Genomic DNA, 19,097 nt, shown 5'->3' on the forward strand with positions numbered 1-19,097 from the left:
AAAAAGAAATAATAGAGGCGCTTCATAAAGTTTTGTTTCTAAGCATGGTTGGCTTGCATCTGCAATAGGAAGTACTTAACAGGTATCCTCTCGCCACCAAAAAAGCATCCTTAAATTTTAGCATGAGCTTATTGTAAAAGCGTGGTAACAGGACTTTGAAATTGCTAATCTACAAAAGTGAGATTAAATGCTTTTCATCATATCTTTGGTTTTGTTATCCAGTTGCCTACAAAGTCAAGAAAACCTTTGAAGTATGTTTTATCATGCATTGGAACTTGGCAGGCAGGTGTAATTAACTTAGGACTGCTATCAACATACATATTTAAAATGAGCTGATTGCTTTCAAAGCTGTAAATTACAAACTTAAAGCTAGAAGCCACAGACTCCATGGAATCCAAAAGCACCTGAGTCAACAGAGATGTAAAGTCAAATGAACATTTCTTCATTTTGATTGTCCCTTGCATGCAATTGCCTGAGCAACTGAGGTTGTTCCCGCTGTCTTTGGAATCCTGTAATGAGGTGCAGTTGTGAAGGCTTAAGAAACAAAGCAGAACGTCCCAGTCTCCAAGAAAGTGAAAGTTGAAAAAACAAAAGGATTTTAACACTGAAAACAGTTGAAGCTCTTATTTCAGCTCTGTGTCTGTCCTCCCAACATGGGAGGACATGGAAATGATTTGTGGTCATGATGATAGTTTTAGTAGGGCTTGTAGCTGTTCATCTGCTACCTGCCAACACAAGAATCACTAAATGTGTTTCTTTTACTGATTGCAGTCCTGCAGTCCAACACTGCACGTGGAATTTACTACAGCTGCAGTGTGAGTTACATGCCTTGCTCTTATTTGTTATGGGTTAAGCACTCTTCAATGATGGGTCAGAAAGACTCTGAAAACCACCTGACTTTCCCAGAAAGTGCTTTCATTTCAGATTTCCCAAGAGAAGTAGCCTAGCTCTAGGTATATTAGAGGCATCTTATAAAATCTCTGCAAGACACTTGTTGACTTTTGTGCACCTTTGCAGACCTCAACTTCAACCCATGGCTGTTTAAAGACTTGCAGGTCTTTAAAGCTAAAGCTAAAAAGCTAGCCAATTTGTGGGAACAATTGCAAAGGAACACTTTGTGTTTCATGACAGCTTCTGCAGGTTTTAAAACAGCTTCTGAGATTGTGAAGTTTTTCTTCTGCACTGAAGGAAAACCAGATACTTTACAGAATGCTTTTATGAAAAGGATCTGTGGAAAACATACCTTTTTGTCTTGGCAGAATCAGAATTTTCAACCTGGCTTCCCTTCTGCAGTTCCTCTGACTTGATAGCCTAGTTCAAAGCCTTACAAATCCCTTCTCAGTGGTGGTTTTCCTGAAACTGGAACCCACCTTGCTAAGCATTTTGGCTTTCAAAGAAAAATGTTTTTCAACACGTTTTTTTTTTTTGTCAGAACCATTCCAACACATTCTATTTCCTGGGGCACCTGGCCTCTGCTCCACTATCAAGCTATGTGTGGAAACAATGTAAGATAGGTACTGGCTGGGCTGTATGATTTTCCTCTGACTCTCCTCATGCCCATTTACTTGAAGCAGGAAGCTACTACAGGAAACATAAGGTGGGATAAAGATTTTGTGCAAACTGCGTAGAAGGCACTGAAGTTTTGCACATCTCTGGTGAGCTAGCCTGGGCTCTGGGAGAAGAGCCTAAGGAGAAAACTGGTAAGTGAGGAGGAGCAAGACCCCTGCTTGAGTGTGAGAAGTGCAAATGTTTCCACAGCTTTATTTTTTTCCCCATGTCTTTTCTATCTCATATTTAATCAAGCTGTTACTAACATCAAGCTGTTTTGTCTTTTCACGTGAGAAGTAGCATATTGTACCATAGTTTTGAGAGATAGCCAAGTTCTGAGACAGGGCAGTGCTTGGAAACATTGCCTTCCATCCAGGAACTGCCAGCTGTTGTGCCCTACATCAAGACTAAACTAACAACTGGGGAGCAAGGGACTGAAGGAAGAAATTTTCTGGGACAAGTAGGCTAATCAGTCGAGAGTTGAGATTTTCTGGGTTACCTCTGATATGAGAAGGCACTAATGTGACAATTAAGCATTGAGCAGCCTTTGATCTGTGAGTCAGTTATTCAGTATACTTGGCCCAATGAGGGCACATCTGCTCCTCTTTGATCCACAGGGCAGACTCTGATCTGATGATCTGCTTTCCCCAGGGCTGCATGTCTAGCTGCAATCCGTTAAGTGGACACAAGATAGTTGCCTTAGCAAAGACTGGGAACTCTGTAAAAACATGGCAGTTTATTGACAACGGATGTGTTTGCCAATCTGATTTGCTATCAAGGCTACCCAGAAAACTATAGTGTGTGCAGCACACATTAGGCATGAAATAAAGCAGAAAAATGATGTTGTTGAATGACACATGAAGTCCAGATCAGTCTATTTTCTATTCTAGCTGGGCCACTAACACTTCCCATTTGTCACATACGCTCTTTCAACCCATTCAGTCTAGGACCTGCTGGCACCTGTCACATCCCTGATGACAACATTCAAATGGATTGATCTGTTTTCTTTCGGCAGATACCCACATGGGCATGATCCCACTGCGTTGTGCTGCCTTCTCCATCTCTCTTACTCTTCTTCACCTTCCTTCTCCCCAGAATAGCCCCTTTTATTTGCTCCTATGGAAAATATAGAAGTTGTTCTAAATAAAGTGTATCTAAATTTGCTCTGTTTGGTCCTACCCTTCTGTGAAGAGGGGATGAATTAGGGGTTGTTTATACCCTGAAATAAAACCAGAAGAATTTACTGATTTTTATTGCTTGTACTGCAGTGACTCAATGTATCAGGACAAAATGCTATTTAGAGAAATGAGAGGAATGGATACTTCAGTGACAGCATTGATTTTGGTCTAATGCAGACTAATATCTAATGCTGGCACAGTGCAAATCACAGCCAAATGAGATTTTCACTTGCTGCAACATAAAATTATCAAAAAGCAGGACTCATTAAATGCATTAACATATATTAATACGACTGTGATTCTGTCTGCACTCCACAGGGCTCATGGAGAATATGTTAAACTGTCCTCTCCCCTGTCTCCTTAAGCAGACATTTCTTACTTAAAGAAGAGCAAGTAAATAAAGACCAGAGCTCCTGTTTCTAACTTCCGTGTTAAATACCAATTCTGACTCTGGTTCCATTTGCCCAAAGCCAAAACTGGATCTATATTTCACAGTTAGCCTCGGGAAGAGAAGGCTCCAGAGAGACCTTATCGTGGCCTTTCAATATATAAAGGAGGTTTATAGGAAAGATGTAGAGAGACTTTTTATCAAGGTCTGTAGTGATGGGACAAGGCATATTGATTTTGTACTGAAAGAGGGTAGATTTACATTGGACAAAAGGAAGATTTTTTTTTACCGTGAGGGAGGTGAAACACTGGAAGAGGTTGCCCGGAGAAGTTGTAAATGCCCCTTGCCTGGAAGTGTTCAGAGAGCGTGGCTTTGAGCAGCCTGATCCTGTCCATGGCACGGGGTTGAACTAGATGATTTTTGAAGGTGCTTTCAGAACCAAACTGTTCTATAATTTCTTTTCCTTTCCTTTGGGTGCTGTTTGACAGCATGTAACTTAGCCAAACCTCACCAGCCATCCATGGCTAACACAGTGTGTTTGCAAAACTAAATAAGAATCTTCCCCAGGTCCATATGAAAGACTAACCTAAAGGTTGTTTCAGTTCACGGTCACATATGCAATTCATGTGCTGTTGAGATCCAACATAGTCACAAATGCATTCTGTAATTCCAGGAAGGAATTAAAAAGGCATAATGTTAACCAGGACAGCAGCAACAGTATAACTAGTATAGTCCTGCCTTTTGACTTAAAGTCTCATACTCCAGATATAAATCACAGACTCATAATATAGCTTGTGTTGGAAAGGACCTTTAAAGGTCATCTAGTCCAATCCTCCTGCAATGAGCAGGAGCATCTTCACTGGGTCAGATTGTTCAGAGCTCCACCCAACCTGACCTTGAACCCTTCTCTGGACCCACTCCAACAGGTCCATGTCTTTCCTGTTTTGAGGGCTCCAGAGCTGAATGCAGTAGTGCAGGTGGGGTCTCACCAGAGCAGAGGGGCAGAATCACCTCCCTCATCCTGCTAGCCGCACTTTTGATGCAGCTCAGGATGCGGTTGGCTTTCTGGGCTGTGAGTGCAGGCTGCCAGCTCACATCCAGCTTTTCATCCACCAGTACCCCAAAGTCTTTTTCCACAGGGCTACTCTCAATCTTTTCATCCCCCAGCCTGCATCAGTACTGGGGCTTGCCCCGACCCAGGTGCAGGACCTTGCATTTGGCTTTGTTGAACATCATGAATTTCACGTGGGCTCATTTCTGGAGTTTGTCCACGTCCCTTTGAATAGTAAACAGGACTCTTAAATGAGATTCCTCTTCTGATCAAGACCATGAATAGCAATGATTCAGTTGGTGAAAGTGATTTTAAATTTTTGGATTCTCTAATGAGAAGTGGGTATAATTTTGAACACTGGCGTTTTCTGGAATCTGGGTAAGCATATGTGAAGGTGTTTTCTAGAGGACAGTAGGAATAACCAGAGGGGCTGAAACACTCAGTGAATTCTAGCCTCAGAAGTTTCCTGGGTTTAAGGCTATTAATGTAAAATTTCAGATTTCTGGTGGACTCAAGTTCTGATCAAATCTGTATAAACCCTGTAATCATGGGTAACAGTGACTCTGGCTCTTAGTAACAGGTTCACAGAAGCAAAAGAAAAAAAAAGTGAAAGAAAGCAGGACAATAAAAGAAAACGGGAGAGTAAAGAAATTAAGTAGATGCTTGCTTTCTTCCTGGAGCTGCAATGTTAGGGCTTCCCAAAGAAAATACGAACAAAACAACATACCTCCTTCATTTGTAGCAAAACTAGTCTGCATCCTAATCTCCTGGGGTTTCCAACAGACTCCCCAACTTTTTTAAAAGCCTTCTCAAGACATAGATGAATTTCTATCATGCTATACTGCAAGACAGACATTTTAAAGATTTAGGTCTCCCAGCCATTGCCTGCTTTTTTGGGGAAATCTCTCTTTTGCACATTGGTAGTTCATTGCACAGCTGGAGTGCCTTTGGCAAATGAAAGGTTTATAGTGACTCTGCTGGAGTTATGCATTTTCTATGGCTGAAACCATGGAAGCACAAAGCAGCTCTTAGCACTCTCCTGCTGCACAAGTATTTGCAGACTGCTGGGGTAGAGGGAGCCCCACATAGACAACTGAGAGAGGGGAAAACTGATGTGAGAGGAACCACTAAGCTCCTGCAGCTGGGAGCAACTTTAGGAGAAACTGTAGTAAGGGTCTAACTGCAGGTCCTTCACTTCCACACATGGACACTGCTGACAGCCAACTCATGGCTGTCTTTGCTGCTGAAGGTGTATATGGGGTACCACCACCTAGGAGATTTTTGGAGGAGCCCTGCCCTATTGCTGAGGCCAAAGGGGCCATGGCTGTGGTTTGAAACCTGCATGGCTGGGGCTCCGTAGCCTGGGGAGTACCAACCATATCAGCTTCAAAGTGTGGGTTCCCCTTATGCAGACCTGCTTTTTTGCACTGCATTAAAGACCTCCTCTTCACCATGCTTAGAGCATGATGCAATGAACACAACCCCCCATGTAGTCATGAAGGTATGACAGTAACACAACAACCTTTCAACCTGTTGGCCTGAGTTAATAATGGAATAAAATATAAGTAACTCTCTTGGTGTGAAAGTGTGCGTTAAGGTGAGTTAAGCATGCGCCAAAGTCTGTCATTCTTAAAAGGGCAGAGAAAATGAAATAGCATAAGGGATGAATCTCTGGCTGTTAGCTACTGTCTTCACTACAGCTCTGTTGATTTATGTTAACTAGAGATGTCATGCAAGGTATGTTGCTGTGAGTGCTGTGGGAAGAACAAAATTCAGATTTCAAGTGAAGAGAGAGCTCTATGCTTTTAATTTAAACAATCAACAGCAGATGCTTTTAATGATTTATTTTTTTCTGGTTCCCAAAGTTGGCAAGATCCAAATTCTGTATGGCCCATCAGCATAACAGCCTCAAATAAAGCTGGGGGAAAGGTCTACAGTCATAACAGAAATAGAATAAAATAGAATCATTAAGGCCCATGCCAGACAATCAGAAGCTATTTCCACTGAAAATCAATTCACAGCGGTACCAGAAATACTGAACATGCCTTGCTCTATCCCACTGAAGTGTGTGCAAGTTCCTGCACTGTCAGATTTGCTGCCTTTGTTGTTCAGTAGGGTGCTGAGCTGAAAGTGCTTTTTTATCACAATTTAAAAAATAGACATTTAAGTACTATCTGGCATGCACCATTCTTTGCTTGCCTTTACAAATCTATCAACGTCAGCTTTAAATACTGCTTGAATTAGAACAAATATATTTGTATATAGATATAGATCCTCTTTTTTTTTCTGTTTCATAAAAGAGGATAAAACAAAATTCCCCTGCAAAAGTGGTATTTTGAGTATCCTAAGGGCAACATGATAAGGAAATCACCTTTTCTTCAAATAAGCTAACAAAACAATTAATTTTGTGATATGAATGAGGTTTCTAGCAAAAATAAATGTGCTAATAATTTGTAAATCTGCACCTGCCAGATGCTATCATGAAATATGCACTTTAATTGAGAAAGGATGTTGCAGTGTTTGAAGAAGTACCTTGATTTTGTTGGAAGCTGATCTATGTTTTAGAAATGGACAAGAAGAACCTGCTTTTTATCACAAATTACCAGATCCTTATGTAACTCACCTCAGCTAAAGTTATAACATCTGTATGCCAGAAGAAACTCCCTTGAAATCTTTTCATGGATTGCTCACAGCTTTTCACCTCTCAGTGGTGCCAAGACTGAAAACAAAATTAGAGTAAAATTCACATCTTCCATGGTGATGGACTCCAGATATTATTGGCCACTGCCATTATGATACTCAAGAGTACAACAGACTGAAGGCACCTGGAATGCAATTTGTTTCATTTCAGCAAGGGTGGTTACAAAGAGCACATCTCCAGATGTAAAAGTCAGCCATTGCTAGGTACATTTTTGGGGTGTAGTCTGAATGTTTCATGCTCGGTGATATCAGGGGAGTTCTGAATTGTGGTAAAAGTGACTCCCTTCTACCATCTTTTCTGAGTCTTTCTTGCTGAGGTGCTGACTCAGCTTCTTGTTGCTGTTTGATACCCTGATTTCTGCAATGTGCCTCTGATCCCTGTCTTTGCCTTGTGTCTGGACTGCACTACACGGACATGAAAGTCACCTATCACAGACTACATGCATTCGTGCACGCATTTAATGTAAGATGGGTACACCTAGCTTGTTTGCTACTAAATGCTGCCTCCTTCTCCAGATGGACAAACCTGCAGGTGACAGATACCTGCTAGCTAAATGCTTTCCAGCCAGGTAACCATGTCAGCAGCTGCAAACCGAGACATTTGCTTGGTGGATCTACCTAGTGAAGATACACCTCTCATGATTTTTAGCTGCTTTACACAAGTGGACAGAGTGTTGTGAGCTCTTACAAACAAGGTTCGGGTTCTGTGGTCTGCAGGGTCAGAGCAGCACCTGGTGGGTGACAGGGGAAGGGCTTCTCTGCCTCAGCAGGGTTGTGCTATATGGGGCTGGCATGCTGTATTGCACAGTATGGTGGCGAGGAGTGAAATCCTCCTCCATAGGCCAGTGCCTGAATACCTTTACGCGTTTTCCTGCTCTTGTTTTTCTCCTTATGCCAACAGTCTGATCTGACAAGCAGGCTTCCCTTTGATGTGGAGAACTGCTTGCTGGCTACCTGCTCGCCTTCCCCTATGTCTTCGCCTATGAAAGATACATTCTTCTCTTCTTTTGTGCCCAGATGTGCATACATACTCTTTGATTACCAAAACTTTCCTGCATTCAATGGTTAGATCAGTTCCCAGATGTTTATTTGCATGTATATGTACATCTCAGCACTCCTCCCTCAACTTTTGTAAAAACATATAAATATTTGAAACAGAAAACCATGAATGTAATTTCCCCACTTTTGTTATTTTTAAGAAGTGCTTCAAATACTGCAGTGTGTGGGGAAAAAACAAAAACCAGCAGAAGCCAAACTAAGATGTAGCCTTATTACTTGTGCTTTAATAGGAAAGGACTGTACTACTTTTAACTTCAAAAGGAGTTTAGTGTTATGTTCCTTCAGCATATGGAGGGTTTGTTTGATACCGACTTGATTAGGAATCTCTTGGGATCTATTCCACATCCTGCCCATTTGTTTCCTTTGACAGATATTGTACATGATGCCGCTCCCTTCCCCCTGGAAATGGCTCATTGCCCTCTGTCTGAACTGCTTTACAAGGACCGTTGTAGGGAGTGGGTGGTAAAGATGACAAAGCCTGCTGTGCATGCCAAGCAGTGGATGGTTCTTATAGGGAAAAAAATGCAGCCTGCAGACACCCTGCCTCCAAGTCTGACATCAGAAGCAGCTTTTCCCCTTATCTCCCAGCACTTACAAATATGCTGTTAGACATATATTTTGTGTGAAGTGCTGGGTTTGAAAGCTGAGACAGGTGCAAGAAAGGATGAGATGCATGGGCAATTTAGGAGGTATAGTACACATGGGTACAAAAAGAAACAGTTCAGCAAAAGAGCCGGCTTTCTATTTTGGGGTTTTGTTGCTTTTTTGTGTCTCCTTCATTCTGAGATAGTACTTGGATGTATGTCTTCTTTGTTCATAATACTGGCAACTTTCTGGCTTGCATAGAAATCAGAATCAGAAACAAGAAGAAATTAGGGGACTGGCAAGGTTGGGAGCCATAAAAGAAACCTAAACAGGAAAAGAGTGACTTACTTTTAACAGGGTGGGAAATTGTTCTTGATGTTACCCTTGCATGGGAGGTAAGATGACTTCACATTGCCTGTGGAATGTAATTATATCTTCTAATAGATCAACTCACATAATTGGGGTCAAAACCAACCAACCAAACACACACACACCCCCCACCCCCCCCACCCCCCCCAGTGTTTTTAGGCTTCTCTTAGTTTGGAAATGGAGTGTAGGAGGAATGCATTAGCAAAGTAATAACCCCTCTACAGGGGTGAAATATTCTTGCAAGTATTATACAGAACTTTTGGTCTCTTCTGGTCTTAAAAGCAGTAGAGAAAGTAGGAAAAAAATTCCACTTTCTAACACAGGAGAGTCTGTATTGCTTGCTGATATAAAGGTATGGATTTATCGAGAAGGGTAAGTACCACAGAGCTGTAGCATGATCTGCACAGCACATGTGCTTTCAAGCTGGTCTTGTTGCACAAGATTCCCCTCTTTCACCTTGACCCCACCAGGGCTGCCCCCAGCCCCTACCTGTGCCGCCCCTAGCCCCTACCAGTGCCTGAATGATGCAGCTCTGTAAAATTACACAAGTGTCTCTCTTTTCTGTGGCCAGTTTTTGTTTTGCTTTTTTGCCAGGATTGTTGAGGAGTTTCCTTTAATGGAAGGATGTGGGTGTCTTTGAAATTGTTTTATTTTACTTATATGGTGCGAGTCATGTGAAACCTCTTAACTCAGTTCTTGTCCTTGCTGTCCTTTTTACCAGTCCTCAGTCATTTGCTTAAAGTCCTATACTGCAAGTAAGACCCTCATGGGTCTGTATGATACAAGAAAGCAGTCTGTGAAAATTGTCTTACGGGGAAAGAGGAGAGGGATGGGGTGACCTCTGTAGGCTCTTTCAGCAAAAGAGCTACAGCTGTTCAAGACTTTGTTTAGGCTTATTCAGTCACCACACCCTTGATCAAGGACGAGATGTCTTCACTTTGGTGTGGTTTTACTGTGTGATTTTTCTCATATGTATTGCTGGCCATCTGATGACATATGGCATCCTCATGATGCTTCACGTGACATACTTGATATGAAGATAATGCATGCTGGCTGAAAGACTAGGATGTGCAGAGCAGAGCCATGGCCGAATGGGTTTGGAACATATAGACAGGTACTGTCTATGTCTACAGTCCAGAAATATATGTAAGCATAATTTCCAGAGTGGCTGGAAAACTAACCAGTGGAAACGGACCTCAGCGTGTTAGTTTACAGCTGGCTGAATATGAGCCAGCAGTGTGCCCAGGTGGCCAGGAAGGCTAAGAGCATCTTAGTTTGTATCAGAAATAATGTGGCCAGCAAGACTAAGAAAGGGATTGTCCCCCTGTCCTCGGCACTGGTGAGGCCTCACCTTGAATACTGTGTTCAGTTTTGTGCCCCTTGTTAAAAGAATGACATGAGGTGCTGGACCATGTCCAGACTAGGACATCAAAGCTGGTTTAGGGTCTAGAGATCACATCTTATAAGGAACGGCTGAGGAAACTGGGTTTGTTTAGCCTAAAGAAAAGGAGATTTGGGGAGACCTTATGTTCTCTATAACTACCTGAAAGGAGATAGTAGAGAGGTGGTTGACAGTCTCTTTTCCTAGGTTAAAAAGCAGTAGGATGAGAATAAACAGCCTCAAGTTGTGCCAGGGGGGTTTAGATTGGATACTAGGAAAAATGCCTTCACTGAAAGGGTTGCTAAGCCTTGGAACAGGCTGCCAGGGAAGTGGATATCATCCCTGGAAGTGTTTAAAAGATGTGTAGATGTGGTGCTTAGCTTAAACATGGTTTAGCAGTGGACTTAACTGTGTTAGGTTTATGGTTTAACTTGATGATCTTAAAGGTCTTTTCCAACTTAAATGATTCTATTATTCTATTTTTAGAACTCAGTATCAACAGGTTGTTTGTACAGTCAAAGAAGAGAGTTCAGCACCATCTGGGGGGATGATTTGGCCTATGTGTCTGGATAATCTTTCAATGTGCTGTCTCCTTTCCTTTGTCTAAGAGGGGGATGGCCATGCTTCTTCTAATGCAGCCCCCTCTGGTAGGTACTAAAGCTATGTATGATGAAAACAGGTCTATGAGCTCTGCTTTTAAATCTACACTGCATAAGTAGAGTAATCTCCCTTCCTACCAATCTGTTTTGGCTTGCTGAATTCAGTAGGGGTTGGCATGGATGCAGGAGCCAACATGAACAGAACAATTTGCAGGGTCACCACCCAAATTATTCTTGATATAGGGAAGAAGAAGATATTAGGAGGGAGGAGGCAAGAGGATGAAAAAAAATGCATGGTTTTAGTGTAATGTAACCAATTATTTTAGGATACAGTTGAACCATTAATTGCACCTGGGTGTTAACTGACAGAGAGATATTCTTTGGTAAAATAATTCTCTACTGTCATTTCTCTTTTTGCTGCCATGCTTTCAAGCCTAGCTCAGTTATCTATTATTTCACACTATTACTAAGGTCAGCCTCTTCAACAGAGTGCAAATTTCTGTCAGCTTTCTTTTGTCTTACTGTGGCTCTGCAGCAAAGCCCATGAGGATGTCAGTAATTCTGTCTGCTGAGCTGTGGGTAAATGCTCTGCAAGAAAGAAAGTGTAAAGCCACATTGGATAACAAGAATGAGACAAAATACCAAATACCTTCCAGTCAAGTGAACACTACACATATTTATGCACTGAATGAGACAAGACCCATGAAACAAGAGAAAATGGTTTTGTGTAATTAAATGCTCTTCCATAATGTATGTGCTCAGCAATCGGGAATGTGAAGTTTTCCTGGACCTTTGGAATAAGCACATTTCTTAATTTCTCTTCATTTCTCACTGCCACATCCAGTAAAATGCTTCAACTCAAGCTGACCCTCAACACGGAAAATTTCAGGCCAAGAAGTTATTCTGATGGGAGTTAAAACAAGCTGGAAGTGTTGCTGTAATGGGAATTATAAGGCAACTTTAACAATAGGTGATACAGCTGGGAACAAGTAGGTTAATTTGGCCACATTGAAACCCACCGTGAAGCTGAATAAATGTCTGTAACTTCATGTCTTTGCCTGAATGCTAGATTGGGGGTTAGAATGGAAAGTCCCAATATTTTCTTGCTCTCAGACAAGCAGCAATGTCACATTTTCTCCCTCTTTCAGCCTGAAGAAATACGTAATAGCAGAGGGCAAAATATCAGGCTGTAAACAGAACCACTGAATCTTTTGTCCAATACATTATCTGTGAGCTACAAGTTAGGAAACGCCAGTGTGAAAATTTCAGCTGTCACAGCATCCTGAGTTGCCTGTCAATCTGCTGGCCTGGAGTAGCCTCTGAGCAGAAAGAAAACAGCAAACAAGAGGCTGCTGCAGATTAGTGGAGGACATGCTGGTGGCTGGAAATGAAGAACCCTGAAGTACATGCTGTTCAGAGGGGTGATGCGGTTTGGGCTCAATCCTCCTGCTCCACTGGAATTTCATCTAACTTATACTCTAGCATTAATTAAAGCCCAAAATAGCATTAATTAAATCCCTTCTAGTATCTTAATGGATTTTAAAACTCACCTATTTTGAAGTATGATCAAATCGCCAAGTCAGAGAGGAAAAGCAAAGTACTGTGTTGTAACACTTCCAGGGGTCATCCTGGGATGTCCCATCCCTGGGAGTGTTAAAGTCCAGGTTGGATGAGGCTTTGAGCAAACTGGTCTAGTGGAAGGTGGTGGGGCTACAGAGCTGATGGACGGGGGTAGAGCAGTTGATGTCATCTACCTGGACTAATGCAAAGCATTCAACACTGTCCCACATGACATCCTTGTCTCTAAATTGGAGCGACATCAATTTGAAGGATGGACCACTCGGTGGATAAAGAACTGGCTGGATGGCTGCACACAAAGAGTTGTGGTCAATGGCTCAATGTCCAGCTGGAGACCAGTAATTAGTGGTGTCCTTCAGGGATCAGTGTTGGGACCGGTCTTGTTCAACATCTTTATCGCTGACATGCACAGTGGGATTGAGTGAGCCCTCAGCAAGTTTGCCGATGACACCAAGCTGTGTGGTTCTGTTGATACGCTGGAGGGAAGGAATGCCATCCAGAGGGACCTTGACACGCTTCTGAGGTGGGCTGATGCCAACCTCATGAAGTTTAAATATGACAAGTGCAAGGTCCTACACCTGGGTTGGAGCAATCCCAGGCACAGCTACAGGTTGGGCAGAGAAGAGATTCAGAGCAGCCCTGCAGAGAAAGACTTGGGGGTGTTGGTTGATGAGAAAATGAACATGAGCCGGCTTCAGTGTGTGCTCGCAGCCCAGAAAGCCAACCATATCCTGGCCTGCATCAAAAGGAGCGTGACCAGCAGGTCGAAGGAGGTGATCCTGCCCCTCTACTCTGCTCTTGAGACCTCACCTGGAGTATTGTGTGTAGTTCTGGTGTCCTCAACATAAAAAGGACATGGAACTGTTGGAACAAGTCCAGAGGAGGGCCACGAGGATGATCAGGGGACTGGAGCACCTCCCGTATGAAGATAGGCTGAGAAAGTTGGGGCTGTTCAGCCTGGAGAAGAGAAGGCTGCACGGAAACCTCCTAGCAGCCTTCCAGTACCTGAAGGGGGGCTATAGGGATTCTGGGGATGGACTCTTCATTAGGGACTGTAGTGACAGGACAAGGGGTAACGGGTTAAAACTTAAACAAGGAAAGTTTAGATTGGATCTAAGGAAGAAATTCTTTCCTGTTAGGGTGGTGAGGCACTGGAATGGGTTGCCCAAGGAAGCTGTGAATGCTCCATCCCTGGCAGTGTTCAAGGCCAGGTTGGACAGAGACTTGGGTGATTTAGTGTGAGGTGTCCCTGCCCATGGCAGGGGGGATGTAACTAGACGACCTTAAGGTCCTTTCCAACCCTAACTATTCTATGAATCTAGGATTCTCTGAATTTCTGATTCTCTGATTTGGTCTGGCTGAGATGGAGTTAATCTTTCCTTTAGCAGCCCTCATAGTGCTGCACTTTGTATTGGTAAGCTAGAAAGGTATTGATAACACACCAGTGTTTTGGCTACTGCTGAACAGTGCTCCCACAGCATCAAGATTGTCTCTCCAATTTTTTTCCTCTACCAGTAGGCTGGAGGTGGGCAAGATCCTGGGAGAGGACATAGCCAGGACAGGTGACCAAATTGGCCAGAGGGATACTCTATACAATATGATGTCTGCCCAGCAATAAAAGCTAAGAGAAAGGAGGAGGATGGAGGTATCATATTAATTATAATGTTTGTCTTCCAGAGCAACCGCTGCTTGTACTGAAACCCTTCTTTCTTGGAAGAGGCTGGACATTTCCTGCTGATGGGAAGTACAGAAAGAAATCTTTTGTTTTCCTTTGCTTCCTCATGCACGACCTTTGCTTTTGCCTTTGCCTTTATCTTGACCCATGAGTATTTTTTATCCTATTTTCTCCCCACCCTGTCCTGCTGAGAAGGGAAGTGATAGAATGGCTTGATGGGCACCTGGCATCCAGCCAAGGTCAACCCACCACACTTGCCTATACTGTGCTCTAACATTAAGTGGTCCTAAACTTTCCTTCATGATCCATAAGCCTTTTACAGGTAAGAACATAGTTTTATAACCAGGCCTTCTGTGAAAGGCACTGTCAGTACAGCTGACTTTCTTAACAACCCTTGAGGGGGTGTTTTATTATTCAGTTTATTCAGAGAAGGATTAACATTCTAAAAACTGTTGCTCCAAACAATAATGAATGCAATCTAGACAATGTGCAAAATCCAGAATTTAAATCTTCAAAGATATAACCTTCAGGGTATTTGAATGAGTAGTCACAGTGCATTTATCCCAAAGATGTCTACCGACACCAAAGCTATCAGATTAATAGATAAGTTTGCTGTTAGCTTTGCATTTCATTCTTATTTTTATATTAATTGTTTTTGTCTGATATGAATTATTTTGAAGGAAGAAAATTGTTTTTTGATGTTCAAGGTGTGGTTGATACCTAAATACATCCAATATGCAGGAAATGCAGAAAGAAAGAGGAAGTGAAAAAATTCATGTGATGGGAGATTTAGTTAGAATACAAGTTGCCATAAGATGTGAGCTTTCTTTTCTCCTGCAGAAATGGGAGATGAAGATAGTAAAGCTGTTTTCACACATTCTGCATGCATTTAATATTTTTAATTAGGATGAATGGGCAGATGCTTAAAAATACCTAATGGTGCTGCATATTGCTCCTTGTCATTTTGCTACCAAAATAACTCTGTTTAGTGTGAGAGAATCACTGCAGTTTTATAACAGAACAGTTTGGGTTGGAAGGGACCTTCAAAAGTCACCTAGTCCAACCCCCCTGCAATGAGCAGGGACATCATCAACTATACCAGGTTGCTCAGAACTACATCCAGCCTGGCCTTGAATGTCTCCAGGGATGCTGCATCCACCACTTCTCTGGATAACCTGTGCCAGTATTTTGCCTCCCTCATTTTAAAAGGTTTCTTTTTTATATCTAGCCTAAGTCTCCCCTGTTTTAGTTTAAAACCATTACCCCTCGTATGCAACAGGCCCTGCTGAAACGTCTTTTTCTGTCTTTCATATAGGCCTCTTTTAAGAACTGAAAAGCTGCAATAAGGTCTCCCCAGAGAGAGACCTCCTCTTCTCCAGGCTAAACAACCCTAACTTTCTCAGCCTTTTCTCATCGGAGAGGTGCTCCATCCCTGTGACCATTTTTGTTGCCCTCCTCTGGGAGGGCAACAACAGGTCCATACAAGTCCATATCTTTCCTGTACTGAGGACTCCAGAGCTGAACACAATTTTTTTGCTTTGCTGACTTAATTATTTGGCTCCTTTGGGCTTCTCTGAGCTCCTTTTTTTCCTGTCATTTTAAGATATTAAATAGTATTAAATCAATGCATGATAACGTCCAAGGCTTCATTAGTGTCTCTTGGCTTTCCATATGGTTGCCTTTTTATAATGAAGCAGCTTAAATTACACCACCTCTTCAAAATGAGCAAGGGATCTAGGCTGCAACTGTACTGTCCTGTAATGCTGTCAGCCAGGGATCATGGTCTCATTGACTACATGCTGCTGAGATTTTTGCCTTGTTTGTTTTTGGGGTTGCTGACAGGCCAAAGGAAACATAGATGGCATAGAATGAAAATGAAAGTGTGCTAACCTAAGCTGCCAAGATGCAAAGCGATATGTTTTTCTAAGAAAAAGTGACTTTTCCCTACTTAACAAATTAAAAAGCAAAAAAAAAAGGAGGCTGTGTACTCTTTTCTATTTTTTCTGTCAGGGAAGCTGCAACTCAGAGCATCGTGTGACTTTTTGCTACTAGCTTATTTTGATCCAGCTATTATTGAATATTGAGGGAGTGTAGCTCTTGCTCTCCATTTTAAATTCACCCTACTCAAATAGTACAAGTATCAGTCAATGTGTGCAGAATGAAGAGTATCACAGTGTTCTGCAGGGGCCATTCCATTCTTAAGCTGCCCTGCAGTAAAGTATGAGAAGGGGCAGGACAAGACCTTTTCCTCCTGCTTAAACAGCTGCATGTTCACAGAAATCTGTGGTAGTGCAAGAGGAAATGGAGCAGAGTTAAGCACCAATTTGCTTGCTCACAGATCTTTCTTGTACCTGAGTGGAAGACTGTCCAAAGAATTGGGAAAAATGAAGGAAGAAAGACTGAAAGCCCTTGGGAAGAAGGTGGTGAGCACCTTCAGTTTCAGACTGAAAAATGCCCTGCTTTCAGGAAAAAAGATTTTGATACATTGTGGTTTTCATAAAACAGTATTTGGAAGTCTTATAGATGTGTGAATATTTCTGGTCAGGCATCCCATATGAATCTGAATTTTCTATTTTTGAAGTACATTCAGAGTTGTAGCAGAAGATACCTTTCCATCACAAGTTAAATTAACACAGAATATGAACACCATTCCAAGCAAGGCAATGAATCTCTCATACTTTCAGGAGTATTTTAAAGGCTTTTTCTGAATTGTCCTTAGAGGGCTTTGTAGGGACCGAGCTGCATGGAAAGAAATATGCTTAGCAAGACTGTGCTGGGGAAGAGAGGAAGCATTGGTGTGGCTTTTGCACTTGTTGTATGTCAAGCATGATCTGATTTCCTTAGAAAGCTTCCTGATCCCTCTACTGATATACTGTGCCTGGCAGAAATGTTGCTCTGCTTACTTGATGATTCCACCAGCTATGAGCAGTTGTTATTGATGGCTCCTATTTCTTTAATAAGATTTTGTTTTGTGTTATTTTGACTATTCATCATCATCTTGGTGGATTATACGGGAATTTGGATATTAGTTTTGCTTGTTTCTGAGAACAGAAATATTATTGCAAGAGTTTTGTTCTCAGGTTGGCTTGAGAAGCTTTTCTGTCAATGTGACTTACCAGTTTCTCATCCACAGTAACAACTGTTGAAATATCTGTTTTGGTTAACAACCAGAAGAATCATGTTTGTTAACAATAATAATGAGAACAAAGCTTCTGTGTGTAATGAAAATACCTGCTAGTAGCACAAGCAACAGATTCTGATGTACCATGGTTTCCTTTATTGTTTACATATGTCCTTAGGACACATTTGACTTACATCCTTTGACCGTCAAGTGAAAAGAGCTCAGGATGTCATGTGCAGGTATCTTGGCATGTTCTAGATGGACTAACTGGATGGTCATGAGAGATGGTGTGGAAGGGAGAAATCTCTAAGGCCTAAAGGACTTTAGCTCATCTCTGGTCTTATGAAGACTTTCACAGCCATCATAGAGCACCGTCAGAAATTTGCACTGTTGCACCCAATGCACCCATGTGGTCTATTATCAATCAGTCAAGTCTCTGGTGCAGCTTAGATGACATTGCAGCAGACATTTTCATGCTGCTTAGACATACAAATTGATGACTGATATCTGCAGAACGTAAGAAAATTTGCTGGATATTCCATGACATAAACAGCAGCTTAGGTTTTGATCACTTGGAGGAAAATGAGGAGGGAGAAAGGAGGGAGCAAGGAGGGAATGTGAATAATTAAAAACATTTGACTGATGCCTTCCTGTAGCTCCAAATTGCTAAGTCTGATATAGCTGTTTAATTTCAAAGGCAACTGAACTAAGTTTCCTATTTTCACAGCAGAGCTTGGAACCAACAAGACAACAGCATGCAAGAGAAAAATGACTGATTTTTTTCCCAGGTCAGCACTTAGCACTCTCAGAGTTAAATGTTTTTTGTAGATTATGCTTTTAAATCATTTACAGCCTCACTTCACTAGTAATCCTGAAACAGGAGAAATGGAAGCCCTTTCATTGGACTAAATGTCTTAGACTCAGGACCCTTAGGGGAAAAGAAGGGTTTATTTCTGCAAAAAGCCAGAGTCTGCATAAGAACTGTGCCTAGGTAGTGACAGAGCACATACCACTTTGTACTGATTTTGCATCTACACTCACAGTCTTGATTAGAATTTGCTTCCTCTCCAGCAATGGGACTAGGGATGGAAAAAAGGCTCTGGGAACAGGTGTGAGGCTTCTTCCCTTGTATCTTTTCCAGGTTGTAACGTGTAATTCAAAGTGAGGAAGTGAGGAATCCAAAACATCTGCTTCAAGGTCATCCAACAGCTGGTTGGTTCCAGAGGCTGCAAATGTCCCTGCTCCCACAGCTCCCCCTTGGTCAGCAGAGCAGTAACTTAAATGACCAGGAGATTCTTTCACTGTGCTGATATGCCAAAAAAATTTGTCTGGTGTCAGTCAATGGACAATCCTATTTGCCATTTCAGTCAGCTTGCAAAATTGATTATATCCTCCTGTCTTTAGCTCTTCAGTTTGCTTGTGCTCTCTGGAGGACTTGAGACTGAGCAAGCTGCCATGGTTTGACACTGATATGACTAGTATAAGGAATGGGCCAGCCATCTTCTCCAAGTTTAAGAATCCTCTTCTAGATACTCTTAAACTTGGAAAGTCCAGAAAAGGGTGCCTCTCTTCAGATAATAAATGTTATGAGGATGTAGGAGATGGTCTTAACTTCTGTATTCTGTTGTTGATCAGTGAAAGGAAATACTTCACAGCAACTAATGTGCTGTCTACTTACACAGCTATCACATGGACTTCAGGCTAAGCTCATGTGCATAGAAATCAGACATTTAACCTTTCACTTATTAAAATTGCCTCTTTAGCATAAAGTGGCTGGGTGACAAACATGGAAGAGGGGACTCTGTCTTGAAATCATAGTGTAATGAAAATATGATGATAGGTGTAGACCACAGTAGTCTTGGGTG

At 42.0% G+C, this 19,097-nt stretch overlaps 1 protein-coding gene across 4 annotated transcripts in view; it reads right to left on the reverse strand.

Annotated features, from left to right (window-relative positions):
- KCNJ6 (potassium inwardly rectifying channel subfamily J member 6) overlaps nucleotides 1-19,097 on the reverse strand; it is a 175,245-nt gene that overhangs the window by 67,709 nt on the left and 88,439 nt on the right. For 2 of the 4 annotated variants that reach the window (XM_062602466.1, XM_062602465.1), the window contains exon 2: nucleotides 6,789-6,884. The exons of the other annotated variants lie outside the window; for them this stretch is intronic. The gene's annotated coding sequence lies outside the window, so the exon portion shown is untranslated. The remainder of the gene's footprint in view (nucleotides 1-6,788; nucleotides 6,885-19,097) is intronic. 4 annotated transcript variants of the gene reach the window in all.

The sequence above is a fragment of the Pezoporus occidentalis genome, unplaced genomic scaffold (genome assembly GCF_034315485.1).
Source record: "Pezoporus occidentalis ecotype Australia unplaced genomic scaffold, CSIRO_AGI_Poc_V1 ctg77, whole genome shotgun sequence".
NCBI classification, from domain to species: domain Eukaryota; kingdom Metazoa; phylum Chordata; class Aves; order Psittaciformes; family Psittacidae; genus Pezoporus; species Pezoporus occidentalis.